Source organism: Monodelphis domestica, chromosome 5, assembly GCF_027887165.1.
Source record: "Monodelphis domestica isolate mMonDom1 chromosome 5, mMonDom1.pri, whole genome shotgun sequence".
NCBI lineage: Eukaryota > Metazoa > Chordata > Mammalia > Didelphimorphia > Didelphidae > Monodelphis > Monodelphis domestica.
The window spans coordinates 76,644,562-76,664,821 of NC_077231.1; positions in this window are offsets into that span (position 1 = coordinate 76,644,562).

Consider the following 20,260-nt stretch of genomic DNA (forward strand, 5'->3'; position numbering starts at 1 on the left):
GGTTTTTCCATTTACCCTAGTATTCATCCAGTAAATATATTAATAGAAAAAGATCCAGTGAGAATTTCTAGCAACAAAGGGAATGGTACACACACACCCCACACACGCGCAGCACAACAAGTGCTGAGATAGGATTATATGGTTAAAAAAATATTTTCTGAAGAAATAAAGATTTTAAAAGAACACAAGGCATGTTTTTGGCTACGTGTTTTAAATAAACTACAGAACCTTCATATCCTTCCCAGCCCTCTACCCCCTGGGGTGGAAATTCTTTTATTCCAAGTATTTGTGGAAGATAAAGTGAGTTTATTTTTCCACTAAGTATCTTCACGTGGATTTTTTTCCCCTCAGTCAAACATTGGCAGCTGACTTTGGGGCTCTACATACCATGCAATATCCTCTCTCACGAATGCCCAGGGGATGGTGCCCCATGGAGGTAAGTATGAGTCACATGCTTGTCAGCTATTCAGAACGGAAAGGGAGATGGGCAAGTGGGGCAGAGGTTTTGATAGGTCAGAATCAGAATGAACAAGATGGAAGAAAGACTGGCCATTGTCAAGCACAGGGAGCATCATGAATAAGACAGAACTCTGAGCCAGGGAAATCTGAGTTTGAATCCTTTCTCTGACCCTTGCTTGCTGAGACAAGTCACTTGGGAAAGTCTGAAAATTCAATGTTCCTATCTATAACATGGGGATGAAAATGACTATAATACCCACACAGAAGGGCTGTTGTGGGGTTCAAATGACACAACGAAGGTAAAAGTTGGGTAATCATTAGGCTATTTTCTGTATAGTGTTTATTAATTCAATTCCACAAAAGGAGTAAGAAGAAGAAAATACGCGTTTATGAAGCAAATATTAGGACGGCTAGATTGTACAGTGGATAAAGAGACAGGCCTGGAGTCAAGAAGCCTTACCTTCTTGAGTTTAAATGCAGCCTCTGACACTTAGGAACTGTGTGACCTTGGGCAAATTATTTCACTCTGGTTGCCTCATTTTCCTCTTCTGTCAAATGAACTAGAGAAGGAAATGGCAAACCACTCCAGTATCTTTGCCAAGAAAACCCTAAATGGGATCATGAAGAATCAGATGCATCTGGTAAACATATGAACAATAACAAAGCGCTACTATGTGTCAGAAACTATGCTAAGTGCTTTACAAATATCTCATTTATCAAATACACAATATATACCAGGTACTGTGCTGGATAACAGGAATACAAAGGCAAAAATTAATAGTCCCTGCCCTCAAGGAGCTTACATTCTACTGTTTATCATTATCAAGAGTCATGTATATAGGAGACAAAAGCCCATTTCACTAAATCTCTTTCTAAAATAGGCTTGTTTTTTTTTTTTTAAAGACATCTTAGAGCCCCAAATGTAGGGGATATAGTACAGTGTAAGGAACAGCCATTCGCTCTAGACAAGAGGAATTGCATTCATGTCATGTATTTCAACCTATGGGGTCTTTAGTAAGTAACCTCAGCTCCCTGAGTCTTACTTTCTTCATCTGTAACATGAGGATGTTGGACCCTTCCAGCTCTAGATCTGAGGTCTTAGGATCATAAGACATAAAGACAGTCCATAGGAATGTTTCTTTACTGAAATGGCATTTATAAATTCTAAACAAATCACTTAATTGACTTAATATTATTGTAAATACTATTCTTTTGAATTTTGAATTTAAGAATACCACAAATGTTTAATTAAATTTGTTTAGAAGTAATTTAAATGTTAATCATTGTTGTTATTATTAACTTTATTAAATTCTATTGAACAAGTCACTTCTGTAAAACAAATCACTGCTGTTAAACAAATTTTATCCACACTATTAGGGATCTTGGTTCTAAATTTATACACTGTGATACTATAGAGACAACGTGATATAGTAGTGAACCTTGGAGGCAGGAAGATCTGAGTTCAATTCCTGCTTCTGATATATATATATATATATATATATATATATATATATATATATATATATATATATATATATTAGCTATGTGACCCTGGACAAGTTCTTTAACCCCCTCAGTGCTCTGTGCAAGTCTCCAAATGGTGGAGGTTGAAGAGAAAGAACTGACCTATATTAGGAGAGAAAGTTTCCTCAACAGCAAATTCCTGATACCAGTGAAATCTCAGATCTGATCTCAGTCCATAGAGAAACCAATCCATTGAAATGGTATCAAGCTGTTTGAAGCCAATGATCATGCATTCTACTGAAATTATACGATATATGTAAATGAAGGGCAAAGAATGATTAACAGGCACCAGCCCCAAGAAAACATGCCTAGAATTCTTAGTAAAAGTCTATGTTAATTAGCTCAAGCTAGGAAAACCTGGAAAATTTTGATGGAAATTAATCCATTCAAGCCTGGAGAAGAAAAAAGATACTTTTAATAACCCTTGATATACCCAACGTGTGGTCGTTCATTCAAATATGATGGAATCCTTCACCAATATTCTCTGGCTGCAAAGAGAATATACATGTTCCTTATGTGACAATGAATAAGTTGAAGCACAGAATGAACTAGAAAATAGCTTCTTGCTGTGGAAATGGCTGGGCCTCCAGAGTCAGAGGACATGGGTTTGAATATTGACTCTTGTTTATTCTCTGAATGATCTCAAGCAAATCAATTCACTTTTCTAGGCTTCCTTTTCCTCATCTATAAAACTATTTACCAGCTATGTGACCTTGGGCAAGTCACAACTTCTGTTTGCTTTACTTTCCTCAACTGTAAAATGGGTATAATAATGACATCTGCTTCAAATCTAGCCTCAGATACTTCTTAGCTGTGTGACCCTGGGCAAGCCACTTATCCCTGTTTGCCTGGTCCTTGCTCTTCAGTCTTATAGTTGTTACTAGGACAGAAAATAAGAGTTAAAAAAATAATAGCATCCACTTCTCAGGATTGTTGTGAGGATCAAATGAGGTCATATTTATGAAGCACTTAGCACAGTGCCTAGCACACAGTTGGTGCTACATAAACATTATTATCAGTATGACTAATATTGTTTCCATCATTACTGTTATAGGCAGTGTAATTTTGGCTTCATCTATTCTCTAGGCAGTGAAACATGGTATCACTTTATCCTGATTTTTTCCCTTTAATTCTGCCTCTGATCAGTTGAATATCAAATCTGCTTTCCTTTCCCAGAAGTATCCATTTTCCTTTTGGACATGCAGGTGATACTCCACATAGATACAGTCAGAACCAGCAGTGTTTGTACCTGGTACAGAGAGCACGAATTGTACCTCTACATCAGCTTTTAAAGACAAGTCTATTTGGTGGTGGGGTGAGACTTTGGTTCAAGGATAGAGAGATGGAGGAGAGCAGGGTGGTCCTAATGCAGGGAGAAACTTGTTTGAGGTCCATTCATGGAAGACATGGATGATTTAAAGCCTTCTTTCTGGTAGCATCCTGTCAACTCCATATTCTATATATATTCTACACAAAATATGTGTAGCAACTATGTATTCGAACATTTAAAGTTCAATTCTATCTATGCTGCTGATGGATTTCACCGGTTCCTCTATATTTTAGCTTCTTGAACCAAAGTCCTGATCATCCTAATTTATAGCTCTTCAAAGATGCCATCTAAGATATCTACCTATGGAGTGTGAAGCTACTAGAAGCTGCTGGAGAATAAATAAAGTACCTCTCAACTCTGGAGCTGTTCTGGGTCTTCCCTATGTAACTTGGAGAAACACAGAGTAGAGATTTAAGGTTCTCTGACACCAAATTCAAATTTAGCCTTCTTTCCAAACTACCTCTGGTCAAAGATTTAAACTCAGTCTAAAGAAGAGACTTGTCAGTTACTAGAACTGCCCAAAAATGGAATGGGCTAACTCAGGGGTAGTGAATTCCCCCCTCATTTGGAGGTCTTCAGAGAGAAACTAGAAGACCTCTTATAGAGGCCACTGCAGCCATCTTGGTAAGGTTCAGGTTGAACTAGATAGCCTCCAAGATCCTTCATAACTCAGAACCTATGAAGCTCACATTAGCATCTCCTGAAACTGGAAATCAGGTTACGTCACATATTTGACATACTAGTTCTTTTTATTCAGTCACCAAAGCCATGGCAACCATTTCTACAAAGTCCAAATAGTCATCATGATTAACAAGGGTCATGGTCTCCTTCTCTAGTATATGACAGTTTTCCCAGAATTACTGGGTCTGGCTTGGAAGAAATTTCATAAATCATCCAGTCTAATCCATCTAAGAAAAAGTACTACCATTTCAACATAACTAACAAATTTCTCCCTTCCTTACCACACCATACCATGGCCACATAGAATATCGGGTCCTGGGTAGCAGAGATAGTTTTGTTCTTTGTATTTGTATCCCCAGGCTTACACAGTGCCAGGAACATGGGGACACTTAATAAATGCTTCAAGCAATCCATCCCACTTTTGGATAACAACTTTTAAGGAAGTTTTTTTTTTCTTTAAGTCCAGCATTTAGCATGAACCAGCTGGGTGACACAATGGAGAGAGCATCAGGAAAATCTGAGTTCAAATCTGGTCTTGTGTGACCCTGAGCAAGTTGCTTAATCCTGTTTGTTTCAGTCCCCCATATGTCAGATGAGCTAAAGAAGGAAATGCAAACCATTCCATTATCTTTTGTGAATTTGTGCCAAGAAAATCCCAGATGAGATCACAAAGAGTCAGACAGGACTGAACCACTATCCTTCAACTCTTTCAAAACAAAAATAAAAAACAATTTTAGGATGACTCTTTTTTCTGTCACATTGATTGGTACAAGGTTCCAATGCCCTGACCAGCGGATGCTACTGTCATTGCCAGCTTCCTATTGGCTCACTAGGACTTCCTTGTTTGAGGACAGCAGGAGAATTATGAAGGCCCTGCTCTGCATGTGAATTTTTAGAGTAGTGACAAAACAGAGGACTTTTGTCTACAGCACTGAAACCCAAGGAACTTTCACAAATGCAAAGTTCATTCCTTTTTTAAAAAGGTTTCTTTTTCAGTAGATTTTTATTTATAACTCTGCTCTTTAATTGCCTAGATTCCTCTTGTAGTTCTTTCCCAATACTCTCCCAGAGAGAATTCTTCCCCAGAACAAAGTTTAAAGAAAAAAAATACAGAAATACTGTGCAAAACCAATACATCAAAAAAATTTTTTGACATTACATGCAATGCTATATGCCAATAAACCCAGTCTCCCCACTTTCACAAAGGAACAGAGGGAGATGTTTTCCCATATGTTTTGGGGGAGCTTTGCTTGTTTTGGGCAATATTAATTTTTTATTGTTTTGCAATGGTTGTCCTTCCCATTTACAATAGGATAGACATATATTCATTGTCTTGCCTCTGTCTTTTTCATATCTCCTTCTTTGCCTGTCTCTGACATCTTTTCACCTTGGGGCCCATACATTTGGTTGGGCGTGGTCTTGAATATTTTTAAATAATATTTCACTTCCCCCCTCCAATTATGTAAAAATAATTTTTAGCTTTTTTTAAAATTGAGCTCCAAATTCTTCCTTCCCTGCCCTCCTCTCTCTCTCTAAGACAGTAAACAATCTGATATAGATTTTTCATGGGCACAATTTCTTAGAACAGAAAAAAAGATCACTTTAGCAAAACACATCATTTATGTCCCAGTCATATTGTATCCTTCTCTTCCTTTTTTCCCCTTTCTTTAAAGTCCTTACTTTCTGACTTAGTACAAATTCTTTTTTCTTTAAATCCTTATCTTCTTTCTGTCTTAGAACCAATATAAACATTGGTTCCAAGGCAGAAGAGTGGTGAGGGCTAGCCAATGGGGGTTAAGTGACTTGCCCAGGTTCACACAACTGGGAAGTATCTGAGGTCAGATTTGAACCTAGGACCTCCCTTCTCTAGACCTGGCTCTCAATCCACTGAGCTACCCAGCTACCTAGCTACCCCCCACCCCCTTATCTTCTGTCTTAGAATCAATATAAGCATTGGTTCCAAGGCAGAAGAGTGGTATGGGCTAAGCAACTGGGGTTAAGTGACTTCCCCAAGGTCACACATCTAAGATGTATCTGAGACCAACTTTCTCTTCTTCCTTAACTGTCAGAACTGCTTTCTAGCTGCTTAATTCCCACCAGCTAAAGGGGAGACCCTCATCTTGCCTCTATGCCACCTTTTACTCCTAGCTAGTTAGTTATTCTTAGTTAGCAATATTCCCACCTTGTGTAAGTGGCAGGATTTGTAAGGAGGAGAGCCTTATTCCCCTAGTCAAAAGAAACCAGCTCCCAGAGAACAATACCTGCATTTTTCAGAGTTGTTAAAGGGATGGGGAGTGTCTCCTGGGATGGGTCCACTGCCACAAGCATAGTGGGAAGAGGAATGTTTGGAATAACTTTGACATAGAAACATAGACCAAAAACTGGAAGGCACTTTAGAAGGTCATTGATCCCACCACTTCCACCATCCTATTGTCTGGCTGAAGAGAAGAAACTAAGGCACAGAATCATGGAGTAAATGTCCGATAAAATTAGGGCTTCCTGACTCCAAGGCTAGTGCTTTCTGCACTAAATGTTGTACCCTGGGGCAAAGTCCAAATGACTCCATGCCAATCACACTTCTATGCCCAGGCACCTGGTAAGTCCGGTGCCAAACATGGCAAAAATGGTTTCAAAGCAGCTATTTCTCTTTGCCAAAATGTATATAACTTTGGAAAAGTCTTTAAAGAAAAAAATAGTCTCCTGAATGGAATGACTTTTGTATGCAGCAAAGATAAATGGCAATTCGCTTTCCAAGAATGTTTATGAAGAAATGAAGAAATTGCAGCATATTGAGACCTAAGGTCAAACGGAGTGCCTAAATATAGACCACATTCCATCTGGTTACCAAGAACCCATCTGAACACATTAACAGGGAAACTAAAGCAGAAGGGGGTGGGGGTGGGGGACAGAATATTTTTAAATGCAAGAGAGAAAACATTCACTTAAAATTTTATTATCAGGTCAGTTAGTAAATATGCATTAAGCACCTACTATGTGCCCAGTACTGTGCTAAGTGCTGGGAATACAAAGATAGACAAATGGTAATCCCTGGCTGTGAGGAGTTTGCAGTCTAATGGTTAAAATGACTTTGGTCAAGGACAAAGCCCTAATATTCCTGGCTTGATGAGTTTAGTCAATTCACTTCTCTCTAAGACTCAGTTCCCTCATCTATTAGATGAAGATGTGGGATCTCTAGATCCATGATCCAATGACATATTTCTGTGACCTTGGGTAAGTCATTTCATTGAATCATTTCTCTGGGTCTCTGCTGCCTCATCTATAAAATGGAGAGGTAAACTAAATGACCTCTCCCTCCCAAATTTATAATTTTGTGATTCTATAAATAATGATATTACTACCATTAAAAGACATCCTTTTCATATTTTGCCCCTTTAAGGGATTTGTTTCAAGGTCAGTAACTCACCAATAATTATACTCTTCCCTCTTTTTAAATGATTTTCATCTTTGCCTGGATTATTCCTTGGGCTTGTCTAAATTTGGTTGTTGTTTTTTTGTTTTGTTTTGTTTTCGTTGTTAGCCTTTTCCCAGGGCTATGTTTTACATAAGTCCAACCACAAGGCTGTGTTTACAACACATAATTATTTTTGCAATTTCAGCCTCCCTCATTAACAAAGTAAAATTGATATTTCTCCAGCCAAAAAATCTCCCTTTGTTTATGGTTGGAGAGCCCTGACCCCATGTCAGAATCATCTGATGGGCACCAAATAGTCTTGCCATGCAGAAATTTCTCATCACAAAGACTCTCATAAACACTGAAGGTCCTCCCAGAAAATCACCAATGGTTCCCTCACAACACTACCTACAGTTAATCTAATTCCTCTACTTAAAAAGTTTGGGATAGCATAAACAGAGGAGAAGGCCTCAAAGAATGGGTGTTTAACGTAAAGCTGATATGTATGGGATTTTTTTGTTGTTGTTTTCTTCTCAAGTATTGAAATATTTAAAACTGGGCTGATAGGTCATAAATTTAGAGCTGGAAGGAACTTGAAGGTCACTAAACCCAACAGTACTCATTTAACCCATAAGGAAACTGAGACCACAGAGGAAACATGACACAGTAAGTAATTGTGGCAGGATTCAAACTCAGATCTTCCTCATTCCAAGTTTAACATTCTAAATTAGGGGATTCATTTTTTGTGAACACCCAGCTGAAAGCCAGCAATGGGAAACAGAATGTAGAAGGATCTAGGGCAGTTCAAAGGTCCCATTTGTACTTCTCCTGCTATTTGAGACCAAATATCTGCAGTTAATTTTTTGTTTTTTGTTCTTTTTTTTATTTTATTTTCAAATAGATCTTAGAGGACACATTGAAGCTATGTCTTCATAGAGAAGAGTGCTGGTCACTGTTTAACAACCAGATATCCATAACTAAAAATGTATGCAGGACATACTTTTGAGGTTTAATCCACATTATTAAGACTTTCTCCATCACCTCTTTTAGTCTAAACAATCAACAGAACAATAAATCAAGTCCTGTTTGGTAGCATTTGCCCACTTCCAAATGTTTCGGACTTTCTGACTCATTCGTTATCCACTAATACAGATTCTTCTCTACTATGTATACCATTTCACATATTGTTGTGGTTCACTCATTTTAGTTGTGTCCGACTCTTCATGACCCCTTTGGAGTTTTCTTGGCAAAGATCCTGGTTTGCTCTTTCCTTTTCCAGGTCATTTTACAGATAAGGAAACTCAGGCAATCAAGATTAAAGGCATTATCCAGGCTCACACAATTGGTAGGTATCTGGATCTGGATGTGAATTTAGGTCTCCTTGACACTGAATTCTGTCAATTCAGGTCTGGCATTCTGTCCGTTGTGCCACCTCGCTGCCCACCTTGCACATAGAGATGATTTAATACATGCCAATTATTTGTTGCTTTCATTTACATTTTTGCAATTATCATTTATATTGTTTGTCTAGTTCCACTTTTAGCACTTTGCATGGATTCACACATGCCTTCCCATTTCCCCCTAGATCCTTCATATTCACCATTTCTTACCGGTAATTATTACTCTAATGTAGTACTAAGTTCTGTACCAGGATGTGCTCAGCCATTCTTCATCCAATGGGAATAAATAGCAATTTCCCAAGTGCCTGTGGCCAAAAAAGTTTTTATCTTTTCTGGAGGATGAGTCTCTGCAAATGTAACCTTGATAAATAAGCAGGGGCTGTCTGCTTCCTGGGCTCACCTAATCTTGAACTTAGACTCACCTCCATGGCTCAAGGAAGTGGCCAAGAAGGACTTCTCTGGAAGCTTAAAATAACAAGATCAAAGGAGCACAGCTCTAGAGGTGGAAAAGAGGAATAAGCTAGCTAGTCCAATGTGCTCTTTTTATGATGAAGAAGCTGAAACCCAGGAATCAGAAGATCTCAATTCAAATCATCCTTCCGATGCTTACTACTAGTGTGACCATGGACTTAGCCCTCCTTGGGCCTGGATGATTGCCTTAGCACTCTAAAGCCATTTGCCAAGCTATTCCCCACCTGCCCTGATCTGGTACCAAATCACCCATTTTGGTTCAGCATCTGGCACAATAGATCCCCAAGAGCTCAGGGCTTCAAATAACCCTATTGACAAAAACATTCCCTAACGTCCTCAGGCAAAGCAATTCCCTAGTCCAAGAAAACAAAAACAGATAAAAGTCACCTCAAAGGGATTAAATGAAGTAGGGAAAGAGGTTCCCAGGATCTCAAAAGTTCCCTTCCAAAGCCCTAAAAATGGATTTTATTCTCTTCTTGCCCAAAAGAACCACAGCTCAAGTGCAGAGCAATTCACCTGGGTTTGAAAAAGTTAAGCAAACCCATCCTAGGTCTGCACCAGAACTTCCTTACTTCTAGAGTCCTGGATAGTTTTGTGGGAATATTGGTGGGTTGGAAAGAATGCTAACTTATGATTCCAGCCCCCTCCTCCTGGCTCCTCTCCAGTTTCATCAGTATCCTGGTTTACAATAACATCCAGGCAACAGATTTCTTTTTCAAATACATTTTTAACATCTTGATAGTAGAATGTAAGTCCCTTGAAGGCAGGGCTTGTTTACATCTTTGTTCCCTCCCTGCTATGCCAACACACAGTCCTGGACTATAGCTGGCACTTAATAACCTCTTGCTTATTTTGAATTGAACTGAAGTAACATTATTGTATGGCAGCTATATGTATGTATGTGTATCTGTTTCAGAGCAGAACCTGCCTGAATCACAATGTGGCTTCCGACCAGATCGCAGCACCATCAACATGGTCTTCACGGTGAGGCAAATGCAGGAAAAATGCCTTGAGCAGAACCTGAGTCTCTACATTGTCTTCATAGACCTGACAAAGGCATTGGACACAGTGAACAGGGACGCATTGTGGTTGATCCTCAGCAAGCTCGGTTGCCCAGCAAAATTCGTCAAACTGATCCAGATCTTTCATGTCGACATGACAGGGGAAGTCCTATCTGGTGGAGAGACTTCCGATTGCTTCAACATCTCCAATGGCATGAAACAAGGCTGTGTCCTCGCTCCGGTACTATTCAACCTATTTTTCACCCAAGTATTACGACATGCTGTGATGAATCTAGACCTGGGCATCTACATCAAATACCGACTGGATGTCTCACTATTCGACCTTCGCTGCTTGACTGCAAAAACAAAGACAACAGAGAGACTCATCCTGGAAGCTCTCTTTGCAGATGACTGTGCTCTCATGGCCCACCAAGAAAATCATCTCCAAACCATTGTGGACAGGTTCTCCACCGCAACAAAACTGTTTGGCCTGACTATCAGCCTCAGCAAAACAGAGGTGCTGTTCCAACCCGCACCAGGGAGGCCAACAAACCAGTCGTGCATTACAATCGATGGCATGCAGCTTTCTAACGTCAACACTTTCAAGTACCTGGGCAACACCATCGCCAACGACAGGTCCCTAGACCACGAGATCAATGCCAGGATCCAAAAGATCAGCCAGGCGCTTGGGCGGCTGTGCTGCAAAGTCCTCCAACACAGCAGTGTAAGCACTGCGACGAAGCTCAAAGTGTATAACGCAGTGGTCCTCAGCTCGCTCCTGTACGGCTGTGAGACATGGACACTGTACTGGAAGCACATGAAGCAGCTGGAGCAATTCCACCAACGCTCCCTCCGGTCAATCATGAGGATCCTATGGCAGGACCGAATCACCAACCAGGAAGTCCTCAACAGAGCCAACTCCACCAGCATCGAAGTCCTGGTCCTCCAAACCCAGCTACGATGGTCTGGACACGTCATCCGCATGGACCCACAGCGAATACCAAGACAGGTATTCTATGGTGAACTGTCAGCTGGACTCAGGAAACAAGGCCAACCAAAGAAAAGATTCAAGGATCAGCTAAAGTCCAACTTGAAGTGGGCTGGCATGACACCAAAGCATCTAGAACTTGCTGCCTCTGTCAGAAGCAGCTGGAGAACCCACATTAACCATGCCGCCATCACCTTTGAAGATGAGCGACATCGACGTCTTGCCGCTGCGCGTGAACGCCGACACCAGGCCACAACCGCACCTCCCGTAACAACTGGCGTCCCAGGCCCCATGTGCCACAGACTCTGCGCCTCAGCCTTTGGACTCCAAAGCCACATGAGGGTACACCATAGATGAAACTGCACAAAGACAATAGTCATTCTTGATCACTGAGAGACTACCACTAACTGTGTGTATGTATATATATATATATATATATATATATATATATATATATATATATATATATGCATATATATTATTGATGTTGAGTTATTTCAGTTGTGTCCAATTGTTGGTGACCCCATTTGGGGTTTTCTTGGCCAAGATAATGAAAGAATTGGTCATTTCCTCCCCAGCGCATTTTATAGATGAAGAGCTGAGTCAAATAGAATCAAGTGATTTGTCCAGGGTCACACAGCTGATAAGTGCCCAAGGCCAGATTTGAACTCATAAAGATGAGTTTTCTTCATTCTAAGCCCAGTGCTTTATCCACTGGCACCTAACTGATACACACACACACACATACACACACACACACAAAAGTTGTTGCCCTCTGAGAGCTTATATTCTAGGGGAGAAGACAATAGATAAAAGAAAAATGGAAGGTAGGGCACAAAATAAGAGAAAAGCCACATTGGGGGAAGATGAGTTAGGAGGGGAGCAGTGAGCTTGAGTGTCCTGGGTCCCAGGCAAGAACTTACCCATGAGAGAAGGGGCTATAGGATGAAGGTATCTTCAGGGTAAGAAAGCTGTTGGTACAGAAGAGTAAGGAAAACCTCATCCCAAATCTGACCTCAGATACAAGCTATGTGACCAAAGCCAAATCATTTAATTTCCTTGGACCTCAGTTTCTTCATCTATTAAAACAAAGGGGTTGGACTTGATAGCCCTTAAAGTACTGTCCAAACATCAATCTATAATCCTATGAATTGACATTCATTTTCCTATGTATAGATACCTCGATGTCAGAAGAGCTTCATAATATCGTATGATATTGGTATAATCTTGGTTGTCTAGCTGACTGGAAAGCACCCTTTGGCCCCAGATTGCCAGCAATTGTCCTCATTAAGGACAGCGGAAGTCTGCCATATGAGCCCTTTCAAAAAGCAGAACAAGTGGATAAGAGATTTGGCTTCAAGCATTTCCAGCTGAGTCAAAAAACATTTTCAAGCATATCTCCCTCCCTCCAGTAGCCTCAGTCTCCTAGGGAATTTAGCTACACAGGTCAAAGTCATTTCTAAAACTCTCTAGGTTGCTGACTGCCTGGCACATCCTCTTAAGACCCAGGAACTGTCAGAGAAAATCTCATTTGCTGACATTGCACTCTGAGGGGATGTGTCTGACATATACCCCTAATGGATATGTGAATTCCCAACTCCAATTTGGAGACTGACAAAAACTACAAGATTCAGCAGTCTGAGAGAGAAACATCCCAGGAGAACGAGAACCCTTCCACGAGTTCCAAATACTTTGGAAAGAAAATAAATAAAAAGTGGTACAAAACTTAATAAGGCATATTTGAGATTTGAGAGTCAAGATAATCCCAATGGGAGAATACTGTCTTTTTTTAGACTTTCCAAGGGCAAGATAATGAGAGAGACAGAGACAGAGAAAGAGAGATAGACAAAGACAGACAGACAGGATGTGGGGAGGTATGTATTAAACAAAAAAAAAAGTTCCTCTGACTTTTTCAGGGTCCTTCATTGATGAAATAATTATTTCAGATTTTTTGCTATTGAGTTCTCTGGGACTTTGTCTTCATAGCAGAATTTCGGTTGGATTCACATTATCTTTTCCCAAATTACTATGAAACATCTTCAAGCTTTGTTTAACCCATTCAATTCTATTGCCTGCAAGATAGAGAAGGGTCCCCTTTTCCAGCTAGGGAAATATAAAGATATGGAATCAGAACAGCTCTCATACATGAACTTCCACTTTCACAGAATCCTTTGACTTCTAAAAAGTGACTTGGCCTCATTCATCTCTAAGAGACTTTTCAAAAAGTAAAAAAGTATAAGGCTTTCAATACAACACACTATACAGTCTTCATGTGTATCTCATGATGTTGTTTTTATGGTACTGCCTTTTAATTTTATCTTTTTAAGACTTTGATTTTTATACAAAATATAAACAGTGAAGTTGAAAGAGTTAAAGTTTCTATGGATCTGAGAAAGAAAAAAAAGCAAGATGAATAATTAATGTAAATTATAGATCATAAAGTCATTTGTATCTTAAGAGAATAATTAATGACCAATGGAAGAGAGACATAGATCCTTGCATGTCTAAGTTCAGAGATTCATAACTTGACAGCTGGCTAGAGTTGGGAGGGATTTTGAACACCATCTTATCAAATAATTTCATTTACACAAGGGAAACAAAGGTTCTGGAAAGTGAAGTGACTTGCTCAAAATCTTACAGTTATATATATATGTGTAACTATATGGAATTTCAACTAGTCCAAACCCCCTCATTTTACAGAGGACATTAAGATCCAGAGAGTAGGTCTTAAAAACACACCAGTAGTAAGCAGCAAAATTAGAATTAGAACTCAGGCCTTTTGACTCCCAAATACAAGACAATTCAGTGTGTCAATATATTCATGTTCAAATATCTGAGGTCAGATTTGAACTCAGGAAGATGAGATCTTTTGGTTCCAAGATCAATATTCTATCCACTATACCACCTAGGTGCCAATTCCTTTACATCATACTGCCTCCTCCATTCATAAAAGCAAAATTCTATTTCTTCCTCTAAAATATGAATAATGTTCTTTACTCCACATATTACACAATTTTTAAAAGCAGTAGCATTTTAACATAAAAAGTACAAAAGTGAAAGTTTCCATTCTTATTACTCCCATCATGATCCCCAAGCCAATTTCTAGACCAACAGATTTTGCATCACATCCCAAGGATCTACCAGGACTTAGCCAGAATAACAGAGAGATGATGGTGACCAAAGTGAGGGCCTGCTCTAAGGCATTGTCAAATGGTTTGACATCAAAAATGGATATGACTTTATCAGTGGAAATAAAATTAAAGAAGATGCATTGCCACCTGCTTTGCTACTGCCCCCTAACAATCATGGAATCTTTCCATCTGACTTGATCTAGAATCTTCTATGTGTTAACTTCCCTTCTCATGAGAAGGTGAGCTCCTAGAGAACAAGGATTGTCTTTCTATACTATTTGTACCCCTAGTTCTGAGCACAGTGCTCTGTGCATAATCAGCACTGAAATACTTTTTCATTCACTCACTTATTCATTCATGTCAATTGCTTTCTAGTCCCTGAACTCAGCTCTTTAGGCTAGCACCAGAAATCCCTCAAATGCAAAAAGAAAAAATGTATAAAGAATTTGGTGAAGCATGGACAGGACTGAGATGAACTGGTGTGAACTCCTCAAATAGAGGCTAGATAATCATTTGTTAGGTGTGTTACGAAGTTTCCTTTCACATATGGATTAGCCTTTTTGGCCACTGGGGACTTTCCTACTCTCTAACTCAATGATTATGTGGTAGGCGAAATGAGTAGAGTCAGGAAAACAATGTACCCAATGACTACAACAATGTAAGTGGAAAGAACATTCCTCCAAACAAAGAAGGAAATAAACGCTACGAATCTATAATGGCCAAGAAAGTTGGCTTGGAAATGAGGTAGGAAAATAATGCTCTTAGAACAGTGAAATCACAGGTCCAGTTTATATCTCCTTGCCCTATTGAGCCAGGATCTGGTCTTTGCATGTGTAAAGGATAACTTTAGCGTTGTGACCTAAATTACATTAATTATTGGTCACCATGGATATCCCAAATAATAAAATTAAAATACCCAAGTCAAGTCAGTCTGAAATTTTATGGTGATTTAATTGATATAGCACAAAGGAATTAAGAAGGGAGAAGGAAAGGGTGTAGGATTTTCTCCGTCCTGGCTTGTACCGGGCGGAAAGATTAGGGGATCTAGAAAGTAAGGGTTTGGAATGTGAAAAAGGAAGGAATCAGCCTGAACTCCAAGAGGGCTCAGTCAAGATGCCTGAACCTGAATTAGTTCAAGGGAAAACTCACCACCAAAACACAGACAAATACCTGCCACCATGCCAAGATGTCGGAACGCTTAGCACGCTGCCAGCCAGAGACACCTCTCCGGGAAAAGAAAGAGAAGGGAGGAAGTGACGTGCCTTATATAGATGGTTTTACATCACTTTCCTGCATCTCATCTGTATCAATGATAGCTTAGCTTGACTTAGGACAGCCCAGAGGTCTGTCAGCTCTTTTCTGCACATGTCTGTTGAAGGCCATCTTCTCAGATAATTAAATCTTTGAGTATGGTGCAGACATTCCTGATCTTGTTAAACTAAGTAGAGTGGAGAAATGTAGAGTTCCCAAGACTTGATTCTGTTAAGCCAAATATCTCCATTGTTACTAATCAGGACATAGCTAAATCAGATCTTCTAAAGTACGGTCTGGGTAGGGTGGAGCAGTTTTAAAATTCGCACATGTTAGCCCTATCTTTTCTTTCTAATTGCTATTCATTTGGGGTTTGTGGGGTATTTAGGGAGGACTAGCAGTATGGGCATTTGCTAAGCCCTTTTCAGGGCTGGCTGTCCAACCACCTTTGGAGTCTACCTTTCACCTGACTTTTATCTGTGACTCTAACAAGCTATGGCATGAGCAATGACCACACCTCAGTAAACCATTCTCAGCAGGCAGGCTAAACCAGGTTGAGAGTAACCAACGGACCTCCAACTCATCAATGAATTAGAAGAATGTCTAGCCAAGCATGTGAAGATTTCCTCCAGCACAAGAAGTAGATGAAGATAATTTGTCCCAATGGTCATAGAGGCAGCTGAAGCAGGCACTGGGGAATGCTTAAAGATATCAGAGTCATCCACTGCATCCAGGGTCATCACTAGATGTCTTGACTTTTTTCTGTGTGCTGGATTTCGATGGCTCTGGAAGAGTCTGAAGGAGCTGAAGACTTTGTGCAATCCTGCCTTGCTTGGTTACACTTCACAGAGTCATGATATCACCTCATGATGTCATTGGTCCTCTTCAAAACCAAGGACAAACAATAAATGAACCAGAGCAGGGTGAGTGCTTGATACTTGTCTTGGAAACTAGATAAAGTCACACAGAAAAGTAAAGATTCTCCCAAAAGGGAGGAGAATTCTATTCATTTCTTATGGGATTAATATGAGCCTTTTATGAACTTTCCCCATTTCCTCCTGGACAAGCATGGGCATGAAAATTTGCCTATCTTTTCATGCTTATTAGATTGTGAACCATTTGAAACCAGGAATATCATGCTTTTTACATCCCCAGCCATTACATATAGTAGTGGCTTAAAAATGTTTGTTTAGAAGCAGCCAAGTACCAAAGTGGATAGAGCACCAGGTCTGAAGTTGGGAGGATATGGGTTCAAATCTGGCCACAAATACTTCCTAGCTGTGTGACTCCAGGCAAGTCATTAACCTCAGTTGCCTAGCCCTTTCTGTTCTTCTGCCTTAGAATCAATACTTAGCATCCATTCTAAGACAGAAGGTAAGGTTGTTTGTTTGTTTGTTTGTTTTAACATCCATTGAAGTGAAACAAATCCATTTCCTACTGGGAAAACCAAAGGCTACTTGAAAAAGGTGGCTTCTATGTTTGGTCTTTATTTTAGAAGAAGCTAGTGGCAAGGAAGGCATTTCAAGTGGATAGTCAAATGGATAACTTTGAGAAAGAATGGGGCACATTAGAGAGTAACAAATAGTTCAGTTGAGCAGAAAACTAAGAAAGTCAAATGGGATAGGAAGCAAAGGTGTTCTAGAAAGTCATGGTAGGATGGAATTTTGGAGAAAAAAGAAATATATCAACAAAGAGTAGAACACAAGGAAAAGTTTTTGAAATCACTCCGCCCGCTCCCAGGAAATTTAAGAAGCAGCTAGGTAGTGTCTTGATTGACCACTGTACTTTGAATCAGGAAGGTCTAGATTCAAATTCTGCCTTGGACAGGATTGTGTGACTGGACACTCATTTCAGTTCTCTGTATCTTATTTTCCTCATCTGCAAAATGAAGAGATTAGACTGGAAGCCCTCAAAGCACCTTCCAGCTAGAAATCTCTAAGCCTAGGATTCCATGAGGTAGGTGGCTCCTATTTGGGAACCACACCCTTAGCTCCAAAATTCCTCCTCACTCTTTCCTGTACAGTCTATAGCTCTAAATTGAGCATAAGCAGGGATCAGACTCACTCTGAAGAGGCACGATGACATATAGATGAGCCTCCCATATGTACAAATCTATGTATTACTGAAAGCATGCCTGGATTGTGCACTGAAATATATCACGTGCCATTAAGATTCAAAGCACATCCAGTATGGAGAGAGATCTCTTGCTATTATCTGGGGCTCTTCTCTTGCCTCTGATAACTCCTAAGAAAAGGCGATCTATGTGCAGAACCCTTGACCCAGAAGATCTTATTGCTCATTTATTCAGGCAGTAACCATGGGATGAAGAGAATAAAGATTTTAAAACTTTAGCAGGTTCATAAAACTCAAACTAAGGAATTAAGGAAGACCAGAGACATCCAAGACATCAGGCAGGTCTTAGAAGCTTCAGTTGCCAGGAAGGAGAAAGGAAGAGAATTTTAACTGTTGTTTTAATGGAATCAGATAAAAGTATATGCCATATGGCAGATAAAATGTCAGGCCTGGGGTTGGGAAGACTAGGGTTCCGATCTTGTCTCAGACACTTCCTAGCTGTGTGACCGTGACCCTGAGCAATCCCAATTGTCTAGTCCTTGCCATTCTTCTGTCTCAGATTTGATACTAAAACAGAAGGTAAGAGTTAAAAAAAAGTATAGGCAACAATATGGAATAATGTCTGATGGTAAATGGAGAAGCAACATGGTATTAAATAGAGAGAACTGGCTTCTGAGCTATAAGCAACCTCGGAAAAGAGATTTAACTTCTATGAGCCTCAGTTTCCTTATTTGTAAAATCAGAATTTTGGGTACGGTGACCTCCAAAGGTCCCTTCCAGCCCTAAACCTACGTCCCTAAATGTTAATATTAACCATAATAGCGTACAGTCTTCTCAGGGTTATATGTATTTTAAACCTTTGGCTCAGGTTAAGAAATGGAAGATTATGCCTTGCCCAAGGAATCTCTGGCATCAGCCTGGAGGGCAGGAGTGAAACTTCAACAGGGCCCCATGTAAGCTCAGACTGCCCTGACCCTTACCCTCTGTGAAAGGCTAGTCATGAGCCCATCCTTGAAGAATGGCTCCATGGGCAGCTGTCCTCTGAAGCAGTAAAGACCTTTCAGATTAATTACCAGACACTAATCTTTACACTTTATCTTTGCAGGGCTTTCCGGGTTCCACTGGTTCTTCTCTCCTCCTAGGAAACTGATCCCCTGCTGACCCTCAAGTCAGTGATATAGCAATTCATGGCCAATTTGCTTTGGGTTCTTTATTCCCTAATACCACCCACTTCTTATCATTTTCTTTTGGTTTTTCCCCAAATTGTTATCACTATTTTTTCTTTTTCTTTTTTTTAAGTTGATAACCTTTCTTCTGACATCTCGATTTTCAAATATATTCATTCCTCCACTCTCCCCTCCAAAGGAATCCAGACCTTACAACAAAGGGGGAAAGAACAGGTGGGCTATAGAGGGCAAAGAGGCAGTTCCAAAAAAGTGATCATTAACCAAATCTAACATGTGCATATTCCATATCCATAGCCCCCACCTCTTCAAACAAAAAGGGAGCTGCATTTTTCTCTCCCCTCTAGGGAGATATAATGATTGATCATTATAATGACACAGCTTTTCAGCTCTGTTCTAATTACTGTTACCTTCTTGTTACTGTTCTTTATTTACATCCAGTGTGTTGCTTTTCCTGGTTCTTCACCCTCTAGCATTTTTTAAACCTCCTTACATTTCAAGGAATGATCCACACTGAAACAATGTGGGCTTCTTAGCCAATCTCTGTTCCGGAGTCATTCCAGAAATGTGCCTTCTCTGATGAACATGACTCCTCCAAGCACACCAGGAGCAGCTTGTTGGCATCTGGCTTTCCACCCACCACTCCCCCCCTCCCACCCCCTCCACTGGACTCCCTCTTCAGCACCAAGGGATTTCAGAGGCCACAAAAAGGGAGCTTTCTTAGCTCTGAGCCAATGGAAAATTCAGGCTGTCCCAAGCAAGAGAAACAAATGTGCTCCTGAAATGAACACTGGCATTTGGAAACCCACCAGCAAATTATAAATGTGATCTTTTTAAGGTGAGTGTATGAGAGAAGGGGAGGGAGGAAAAGAGACAGAGCCAGAAAGATAGAGAAAGGGGAGTCAGGATGGAGGAAAGAAGAAGGATAAAGGGAAAGAGGGGAAGGATGGAGGAGGGAAGAGAGAGAGAGAGAGAGAGAGAGAGAGAGAGAGAGAGAGAGAGAGAGAGAGAGAGAGAGAGAGAGAGAGAGAGAGAGAGAGAGAGAGAATAGAGAGAAAGGGACAGAGAGAGGAGAAGGAGAGACAGAGAGACAGAGAGAAAGACCGAGAAATGAGGCATGGGGGTTGGTTGAGGGGGGCATGGAACAAGGAGACTGCCTAATGCCAAATAAGTATCTTTGACAAAGTCAGAACTTTCCACTGCTCTTTCTCCCCAGGGAGATCAGAGAGGTAGGCATGTATTGAGCAGGGGGGGGGGGGGGGGGGGGAAGAGGAAGAGAGAAGATGGAGAGAAAAGGAAAGTGATCAGAATAATAAACCACTCCTAAAGTGCCCCCTCTTTCCACCAGCTATGAA